This window comes from Hylobates moloch, unplaced genomic scaffold (genome assembly GCF_009828535.3).
Source record: "Hylobates moloch isolate HMO894 unplaced genomic scaffold, HMol_V3 SCAFFOLD_16, whole genome shotgun sequence".
Lineage (NCBI taxonomy): Eukaryota > Metazoa > Chordata > Mammalia > Primates > Hylobatidae > Hylobates > Hylobates moloch.
The window spans coordinates 2,446,448-2,452,974 of NW_026652291.1; the positions used below are offsets into that span (position 1 = coordinate 2,446,448).

Below are 6,527 nucleotides of genomic sequence, written 5' to 3' on the forward strand. Positions count from 1 at the left end.
AGCATAATGCCTTCAAGATTCATTCATGTGGTAGCGGGTGTCAGAATTCCCTTCCTTTTTGAGGCTGAATCATATTCCATTGTATGGATGGACTACACTGTGCATCCATTCATCTCTCTGTGCACACTGGGATTGCTGCTACCTCTTGGCTGCTGTGTACAGTGCTGCTATAAAACATGGGTGTAGACCAGGTGTGGTGGCTCATGCCTGTAATCCCAGCACTTTGGGAGGCCCAGGCGGGTGGATCGCTTGAGCTCTGGAACTCAAGACCAGCCTGGGCAACATAGTGAGACCCTGTCTCCACCAAAAATACAAAAAAATCAGCCGGGTGTGGTGGGGCGCACCTGTAGTCCCAGCTACTTGGGAGGCTGAGGTGGGAGAACCACCTGAGCCTGGCAGGTTAAGGCTGCAGTGAGCCATGATTGCACCACTGCACTCCAGCCTGGGCAACAGAGTAAGACCCTGTCTCAAAACAAAAACAAACAAACAAAGAACACGGGTATGCAAATATCTGTTCATGTTCCTGCTTTCAATTCTTTTGGGTAGGCTGCCGATGTTTGTTGATCTCCACTGGTGCCAGGCGTTCTTCTAAGTGTTTTGTATACATTAGCCGATTTCATCGGACAGCCTAATGAAGTGGGCACTAACTCTCTTCTTTTCGCAGATGAGGAAACTGAGGCACACAGTGGTCCAGTCATGTGCCAGCCAGTGGTGAAGCTAGGAGCCCCTTCACTAAGCACAGTGTTATCTTGCTTCCCTCCAACATTGCTCAGCGTCTGAAATTCAGCTTGATGTATTTAAGTCAGACACAAGAAAGGACTTCCAGACCAAGGAGTTTAGATGCAGAAATGGGAGGTACTATCCTTCACTCCTTTTTCATCTTGAAAAAAATTTTTCCCAATCTTTTTCATTACCTCATTTAGTCCATTAATTAAACCTCCACCTGCGCCCTGTAGGGCAACAGAAAAGGCCGATTCAGCACTGACCAGAGAATAACACAGGGAGGCACATTACTGGCCCTCTCTCTCTCTGCTTCTTGAAAGCACCTAGAGGAAAGCTCTCTAGAAGAGGGGCAGTTGGGGCTGGGCATGGTGGCTCAAACCTGTAATCCCAGCACTTTGGGAGGCCGAGGCGGGTGGATCACCTGAGGTCGGGAGTTCAAGGCCAGCCTGACCAACACGGAGAAACCCCGTCTCTATTAAAAATACAAAATACAAAATACTAAAAATACAAAATTAGCCGAGTGTGGTGGTGCATGCCTGTAATCCCAGCTACTCGGGAGCCTGAGGCAGGAGAATCGCTTGAACCCAGGAGGCAGAGGTTGCGGTGAGCCGAGATCACGCCACTGCACTCCAGCCTGGGCAACAAGAGTGAAACTCCATCTCAAAAAAAAAAAAAGGAAGAAGAGGGCAGTCAAAGGCAGAAGGGAGAGCAACCTGGAGCAGGGCCCAGGGTGGTGGGTGATCACGAGGGGCAGAGGGCCTATAGGTGGCTGGGCCTGGCGAGAGGCATGGCTGCAGCTGCTAGCCTTGGTCATAAGAGCAGTGCTGACCTCAGGGTGGGTCACCTAGCCCCTCCCCCAGCAGCCCGGGCCCACTTCCCTCTGCATGATGACTTGCACTTCCCACTGGCCTAACCCTGGTTCCCAGGACCCCAACACTCACCGTGCTTCTCCCTTTCACTTCTCAGGCTGTCACCAGCCCTGAGATTCTTCCTGGGGACGCCCTACTCACTGCATGGGGTGGGGCCATTGTGTTCCCTGTTGACAGATGAGGAAACTGAGTCTCAGAGAAGCAGGCGCAGAGGTTGAGGCCTTAAGGCTGCGGTCCCTGCTGCCACCCAGCCTTCCCTAAGAGGAGCAGTGACTTGCTCAGCGTCACCTGCAGCTCCATGAGACCCTGGCTGAAGTCAGCTGACCTCCTCCGGGACTGTGGGATGGCCAGGACAGCTGACCAGGAGCCGCTCTCACGGCACATCCCCTCCTGCAAAGGAGGGAGCATGAGGACCCTCAGCAGCCCAGACATGCACCATCAGGCGGTGCCCCACCCCAGCCCCACAGGACACTGTCGATTTGTTGATAGCCCCCCGCTTTCCTCCTAGGACGAAGCCAGGCCAAGGATTCCTTTTCGTATTTGGCAGATGGAGAAACCGAGGCCTGATGAGGTATGGCTTCTGCAGCTATTCCATGAGCCTGGCCCACTGTCCTTGCTGGAGAAGGGCCATGGGAGAGAAAGCAGGGCCAATGAGGCAGCAGGACCCCAACCCCAGTGGCCTTCTAAATAGTGTGGTGTAGGAGGGCTTCCTGGAGGAGTGGGTCCTGGTGGAACTCATGGGCATAGGAAGTTCTCTATGCCAACTGCAAGCAGCCACTCTCCTCCCCAAGTTCAGCTCTCCTAAAACTCTAGTCTTTCACCACAGCTCTCTGGTAGTGATGCAAAATGCCCAAGTTCAGCTCCGGTCCCTTCTGCCTGGGGTTCCTGTAGAACACGGGCCCTTTTCAGAGCCGGCATAATTTCCAGGAAAACAGCTGCAGAGCCACGGTCCATGCAGGGTTCTGCCAATGACAGAGGCCAGTCACGTGGCAGGAGCTCTCTTGGGAAGCCCAGTGTTGCTTCATGGGGCTGTTTGGGGAAGGGAGTCAGGGAGGAGAGGGGAGGGAAGGGGAGGGAAGAGGAGGGGAGGGAAGGGGAGGGAAGAGGAGAGGAGGGGAGGGGAGGGGAGGGGAGGGGAGGTGTTACCAGGAGAGACTATATCCAAGTCATGCAGCACCAAGTCATGAAGTATGTTAGCAGCAGCAAATCCATACAGGTCTGCAGCAACCTCAGTTCTTACCTCCTCAGAAAAGAGAATTCAACTGAGAGGTCTAAGGCAAAGTGAGAGACCACAGCAAGTTTCAAAGCAGGAGTGAAAGTTTATTTAAAAGCTTTAGAGAAGGAGCCTGGGCAACATGGCAAAACCTTGTCTCTACCAAATAATAAAAATAATAACACAAAAATTAGCCAGTGTGGTGGTGGGCACCTGTGGTCCCAACTACTCGGGAGGCCGAGGTGAGAGGATCACTTGAACCCGGGAAGTGGAGGTTGCAGTGAGCCCAGATCATGTGGCTGCACTCCAGCCTGGGCAACAGAGCAAGATCCTATCTCAAAAAAAAAAAAAAAAAAAAAAAAAAAAGGCTGGGCGCAGTGGCTCACACCCGTAATCCCAGCACTTTTGGAGGCCAAGCGGGCGGATCACCTGAGGTTAGGAGTTCGAAATCAGCCTGGCCAACATGGTGAAACCCTGTCTGTACTAAAAATAAAAAATTAGCCAGGTGTGGTCCCAGCTACTTGTGAGGCTGAGGCAGGAGAATCGCTTGAACCCGGGAGGCGGAGGTTGCAGTGAGCCAAGATCGCACCACTGCACTCCAGCCTGGGTGACAGAGTAAGATTCTGTCTCAAAAAAAAAAAAAAAAAGTTTTAGGGCAGGAATTAAAGGAAGGAAAGTACACCTGGAAGGCCAAGCGGGTGACCTGAGGGATTCCAGTGTGTGGTTTGACCTTTGACTTGGGGTTTTATACGTTGACATGCTTCCACTTCCGGCGGTGGGGGGGCGCTGCATTCTTTCTCCGGATTTTTCCCTTGGGCTGGGCTGTCCGCACGCGCCGCCATGGCCTGCCATGCCAGCACCTGGGAGGGGCCGCATGCGCGATGTGTTTACTGAAGTGGTGCGCATGCTCATCTGAGGCGCTCTTCCCTTACCCGGCGAGGGTTTCCCGAGGAAGGTCATATACCGGTTAAGCTCTGCCATTTTGCCTCTTAGTGCTTATGCTTGAGCCCACTCACCCGACTCCTGAGATCTTATCGGGAAGTTGCTGATCACTAGTTTTAGGTGCTTCTATGTAAGAGAAACACCTGTGTTGGGAAACTGCCTTTCCGTGGTGCTGGCTGCGACCAATCATTATTTTAGAGAGAGAGTGTAACAACCGCCTATCAGCTGATGGTTGCGTGACATTCCTAGGTGCTCTCCTGCCCTGCTCACGTCTGTCTGCCGTAACAGAGGCTGCTCAAAAACCACGCAGGCCCTGTGACTGCCTCCAGCCCAGGTTCTGGGAGCCCCCTCCTTGCCGGACAGCCAGGAGCTCTGACTTCCAGACTTTGGAGAAGGAGGGCATCCCACACTGGGCTCAGGCGTGGAGACCACCTGGGCCCTGGCACTCCACTGCTTGCAGCTGTGTCTTTCCACACATTGCTTGGGACAGTGACATTTCCTTGGGACCTCCTGGAGATGGCACTGGCACAGAGGGTTGGCAGGGATGGCTTAAAGGAGGTAGTGCAGATAAATAACAATGAATGCCACAGGTAGGAGGATGCTCTTGGGGAGCCAGGCCCTCCTCCAGCCAACTCGCACATTTTCTTGTGTAACGCTCCCCAGTTTACACAGGGAGACGGAACCCAGAGAGGTGGAGTAACTCACACAAGGTCACACAGCTAGGAAGGTGCAGAGCTAGGATTCCAGCCCAGAGGTGTCTGAGTCCAGAAGCTGATTCGAAATGCCAGCCCTGAGTCCAGGGAAAGCAGGAACATCATACACCACCAGAGTCCAGCACACGGTGGGCACCCCACAAACAGCAGAGCTGCTCATGATGAGGCAGGAGAATAAGAGGCAGGGAACCTAAGGCTGTTTCATTCCGACTTCCTAGAACTATATTGAAAGGAAAACCCATACAAAAAATTAACTGGGCGTGGTGGCGGGCACCTGTAATCCCAGCTACTAGGGAGGCTGGAGTGCAATGGTGCTATCTCGGTTCACTGCAGCCTCTGCCTCCCGGGTTCAAGCCATTCTCCTGCCTCAGTTTCCTGAATAGCTGAGATTACAGGTGTCCACCACCATGCCCAGTTAATTTTTTTGTATTTTTAGTAGAGACAGGGTTTCACCATGTTGGCCAGGCTGGTCTTGAACTCCTGACCTCAAGTGATCCGCCCGCCTCTGCCTCCCAAACTGCTGGGATCACAGGTGTGACCCACCGCGCCTGGCCTCACCCTAGCCTCTGACTGGTTGCTTTTTACAACCAATCAGATGTTTGCACAGGAGCATGACCTTTGTAACTTCACTTCAGCCTCTGGTTGGCTGTTTTCCATAGCCAATCAGGTTGATTGCAGGCCACCACTTCATTTACGTGAAGTGAGCATGAAGTGGTCAACGGGAAACTTCCAGGGGATATTTGGACCCAAGAAGATTCTGTATCTGGGCTGTTGAGCCGCTGCTCAGGCCACTCCCACACTGTGGAGTGTACTTTCATTTTAGTAAATCCCTGCTTTCGTTCTTTCGTTGCTTCATTCTTTCTTTGCTTTGCTGGGCATTTTGTCCAATTCTTTGTTCAAAACGCCAAGAACTTGGACAACTTGCAGTCACGACCCTCTACTGGTGACCTTTGTTTTCCCCAAGAGTCTAAGAGTCCATTATTTGAGGATTCTATCCGTCTAAGAGCCTTGAGTTCCTCATTTGATGTTTACAGGGATCAAGAACGACTGCCCAGGCCAGGCGCAGTGGCTCACACCTGTCACCCCAGCACTTTGGGAGGCTGAGGCAGGAGGATCATTTGAGGTCAGGAGTTTGAGACCAGCCTGACCAAATGGTGAAATGCTGTCTCTACTAAAAATACAAAAAATTAGCTGGGCAAGGTGGTGGGTGCCTATAATCCCAGTTACTTGGGAGGCTGAGGCAGCAGAATCGCTTGAACCTGGGAGGTGGAGGTTGTAATGAGCTGAGATCACGCCACTGCACTGCAGCCTGGGTGACAGAGTGAGACTTCATCTCAAAAAAAAAAAAAAAAGAAAAGAAAAAAAGAAACGACTGCCCTATCCTCTCAAGCACCTCCAGCAAAAACAGGTTCCTCACCAATGCCCAGAATGTCCCCATTCATATCAATTCCTTGGGCAAGAATCACTTTTTAACAACTCAAGTGTCCTGCAAGGAACCTTGGTCACTTCTGGGAATGGGAGCAGGAAGACTAGAGATAAGAAGGGGACTTTTTACCTTACACCCTTTGCGTATCTTTTAAATTGTGACCTATGTGAACGTATTGCTACCCAAAACATTATTAAGCATTTAACACATTTTTAAGGCTGCTAATAGATGGGTGGGCATATGTGCAGACAGAAGTGAGGGTGTCCCTGCAGAGGCCCAGGCCCCCAGGGCCCAGGAGAGGATGGACCAGGGGGTGGGTGTGAGTTGTCCAAGTTTCATTTCCCTCCAAGTGTTTCACAAGACCAGGGTCCCAGGAGGCCAGGCTGAGATTTGGGTGGCTCCCAGCGAGATCCGATCCTCTGACCTGGGGCACTGTGGACCCCACTCTCTGCAGTGGCAGTCTTGTTGTAGCACAGTGGCCAGCAGGTGCCCACTGAGCAGCCTTCCACAGGGAAGGGGGGGGATGGGCAGTGTTGTGGGGAAGCCCACTCCTGGCCACCCCCCTGGGCCTCATGATGGCCTGTGAGCTGCGTGCACCGACGGCGGCCCTGGGGCTTCTTTGTGGTGGCAAAGGAAGGAAG

The 6,527-nt window shown here is 52.6% G+C and overlaps 1 long non-coding RNA gene across 1 annotated transcript; it reads left to right on the plus strand.

Moving 5' to 3' along the window:
* The first annotated feature begins 703 nt into the window (after positions 1–703).
* On the plus strand, positions 704–2,944 carry LOC131381592 (uncharacterized). Its single transcript, XR_009210437.1, has 3 exons — positions 704–855; positions 2,101–2,163; positions 2,841–2,944. It is a non-coding gene; the product is annotated as an uncharacterized LOC131381592 (long non-coding RNA).
* Positions 2,945–6,527: the final 3,583 nt, after the last annotated feature.